Genomic DNA, 3,641 nt, shown 5'->3' with positions numbered 1-3,641 from the left:
ATGCAATCCTAACTTCTTGCAAATAGATAAAGGCATAAGAGAGACACTTGCACCTAAATCACAACAAGCTTTAGAAAACTTATATATCACCTATAGTGCAAGGAATAGAAAAACTTCCTGGGTCTTTCAGTTTAGGGGGAAGCTTTTTCTGAATCACATCACTACATTCCTCACTCAAAGCAATGGTTTCATATTTTTCCAACTTCTTCTTTTTAGACATAATTTCCTTAAGAAACTTAGAATAAGAAGGAATTTGCATTAAAGCATCAATAAAAGGAATGTTATTGTAATTGCTTAAATATTTTCAAGAATTTCTCAAATTCACTATCTAATTTAGTTTGTTTAAGTCTTTGTGGAAAAGGAATAGGGGGAACATAAGGTCTCAATGGGGGAAGAGGTGTCAATTCAGGTTCTTTTTCAGCTTCATAATTCTCCTTCTCTTTTTCACTTTCATTGGCGACCTCATTTTCTTTAATCGTACTTTTTATGATACTTAACTCCTTACCATTTCTAAGAGTGACAGCGTTGCAGTGTTGTTTAGGATTAACTTCAATGTTACTAGGCAAAGCTCCTTGACTTCTAGAATTGATGGCATTAGCTAACTGTCCAAGTTGAAGTTCTACATTTCTATTAGAAATAGCAATCTGATCAACTTTAGTTTCCAACTTTTCAATTCTTTCAGAAGTAGCATTAGCTAATTTTTCAATAGCTAGTTCCCAAGATGGTCTAATTTCTTGTTGGGGTTGTTTTTGATGGAAACCAGGTGGAATTTGTGAGTTAACATTAGCATTTTGTTGTCCTTGATTCCTCCAAGAGAAATTAGGATGGTTTCTCCATCCAGGATTGAAAGTATTGGAGTATGGATCATTATTAGGTGGCCTACTAAAATTAGAAACAAATTGAGCCTGTTCCACATTAATGCATTCATTGGTCAAATGAGCACCTCCACACAAATTACATGGCATAGTAGTAGACACAGAATTGACATTACTCATTTTAGTAAACAAATTAACTAAGTTGTCAACTTTTGCATTTAACATGTTAATTCCTTCTACTTCATACATACCAGCGGCATTCTTTGGTTTACCCCTATTATTAGACCAATGATAATTATTAGAAGCCATTTCTTCAAGTAACCTATTAGCTACTTCAGTAGTTTTACCCATTATTGCACCTCCTGCAGCAGCATCTATAGTGATTCTAACAGATTCATTCAGACCATTATAAAAAGTTTGCACTAGTAACCAATCAGGAACACCATGATGAGGACATTTACGTTGTAAATCTTTAAACCTTTCCCATGCTTCATATAAAGACTCCCCAACATATTGAGCAAAACTAGTTATATTATTTCGAAACTTAGCAGTTTTTCCCGGAGGAAAATATTTACTAAGAAAAGCTTGAGATAATGTAGCCCATGTTGTAAATGAATTAGGTGGATTAGATTTTAACCACATTTTAGCTTTATCTCTAAGTGAAAACGGAAACAAACCAAGTCGAATCACATCGTCAGTCACTCCATTTAACTTAACAGTGTCACATTTCTCAAGAAAAGTTATTATATGTTCATTAGGGTCTTCATTATCTAGGCCACTAAATTGGTCTTGTTGAATGATTTGAATTAAGGCAGGGTGAAGCTCAAAATTATTAGCAGAAATAGTAGGCCTTACAATACTTGAAGGTGCTCCACTAGCATTCGGCATTGCGTAGTCACGTAGGGGCTTTTCATTGTTGTCATCCCCCATCGCTACTGGTTTACTGTCAGATTCTTCAGAAAAGATGTACTCCAAATCAAAATCGGGCAGCTTTTGTATTTGCTCCAACCTCTTTTGTTTCCTTAGTGCACGAGCTGTTCTTTCGATCTCTGGATCAAAAGGAATCAAAGTACGATTAATCTGTGGCATACACTAAAAATAAAGTACTAATAATTCATAAACCAAGACTACTGGCAGAATGCAACAAGAGCTAAGAGCATAAAGTTGTTAAATATAAAAGTTAGAATGGATGAAACAATAGAGACTAGCCTTCATATGCACGCGATGCGTGCATTAATTTCAAAATTTGTTATTCTATGAGATACTCCATTCGTACTTTATTTATGATTAAACTTAAATGTGAAAAATTCAACAGTTAGATGAATTTAGATATATTAATTCGCTAATGTAAAAAAATAAAAAGGTTGTGAGTAATTGTTAACATTAATTTTTTGTGAATGAATATTGAACACAAAGAACAAAAATAATGAGTTGGTTTAACTGAATTAAATAGTATCAAAGGTAGTGAATGCTCAGACTTTTCATGTGCACGTTATGTATGCCATCTTTTTTTATAAGATATAAATATTTTGTCCATTTAATTTTTGATTGAAGTATTTGATGCATATACCATTTTAAACGTGTTTTAAATGGCAAGTTGGAATGAGAATTTTTAAATGATTTGCTTTTGTAATTTTTTTCATTTCATTAATTAGATCATTAAGGGTATTTTAGTCACTTCAAAAGAGGACACCACACCTCCTCCCTTGGCTTATATAATAGAGATTAATCCCCAAAATTAATGCTGAATAACTACTAAATGCAAAATATGAACAAAACTAGTAAAGACACGGAATGCAGCTCTCTAAAACAATTTATTAGAATCCAAAAACTACTAATGACCAAGAAAAATGTATAAACTAATGGCTAACACTAAATTATGAAATCAACTAAAAATAAAAATAAGAACAATGGTACTCTACTTTAAGCAACACAAGACTAGCTAAATAAACAAGTAGGCGTAAAAACAAACAAGTAGTACTAAGAAATACTTTGTCTAAATTAATATCAAAATCCCTTTAGTATGATATTGAACTATTGCCTCCCCGGCAACGGCGCCAAAAACTTGGTCGGTCCTAAATGGACCTTAAAATATCGCAAGTGTACGGGTCAATTAAAATAAATATAGGGTAAGCAAGATATCGTTTCCCACAAGGAGGTATAATCAACTACCAAATTAAGAGATACTAATATTATCTAGACGATCCGGAAATAGTGATTGTTGGTGATAAACTAGACTAATAAAATAAGAACTATACTAATTCTAATTCTAAAGACGTCAGACAATAGGTAAGAATCAAATATAAGAAATGGTTCTAGGACTTAGATTTCGCCAATTAACTTCTACAATGAAATTAAACTAATTGCAGGGTAAAATAATTAGATCGCAATGGCCGAATTCCTAATGTATATTATCCCCTCTTCCAAGGCGGAAAACGTATATTTGAATACTAAACTTATGCCTACTTCCGTGGTCATAAAATTTAGAACAAACTCATTAAGAATAAGAATTCATATAAACGACCACCCTAAGAGTATAACTATTCCTAAAATTATACTTATTAGCGTTTAATAATCCCACGAACTAATATTGAACTTTCACTTCCGCTAATAATCCACTACCTTAAACATACAATTGATAGGGCCCTTATCAAAAGTAAGCAATTGAACTCAAGATTATCAAATTGCAATTTAAATTAAACTAACCCAACAATTATTCAATTCATTGACAGAAAATTAAAAGACTACATCTAACCCTAGAACAAAGAAATTTAGCTAGACATAAAAACTAAATCAAACAAACCAATTGAAACTAAAAATCTGAAA

The 3,641-nt window shown here is 32.3% G+C and overlaps 1 non-coding gene across 1 annotated transcript; it reads left to right on the top strand.

The window, feature by feature from the left end:
* The first annotated feature begins 1,254 nt into the window (after nt 1-1,254).
* LOC125496213 (small nucleolar RNA R71) lies at nt 1,255-1,361 on the top strand. Its single transcript, XR_007272910.1, has one exon. It is a non-coding gene; the product is annotated as a small nucleolar RNA R71 (small nucleolar RNA).
* Nucleotides 1,362-3,641: the final 2,280 nt, after the last annotated feature.

Source organism: Beta vulgaris, chromosome 3 (assembly GCF_026745355.1).
Source record: "Beta vulgaris subsp. vulgaris cultivar EL10 chromosome 3, EL10.2, whole genome shotgun sequence".
NCBI lineage: Eukaryota > Viridiplantae > Streptophyta > Magnoliopsida > Caryophyllales > Amaranthaceae > Beta > Beta vulgaris.
The sequence above is the reverse complement of the archived record's forward strand: the minus strand, read 5'-3'. Positions and strand labels throughout refer to the sequence as shown.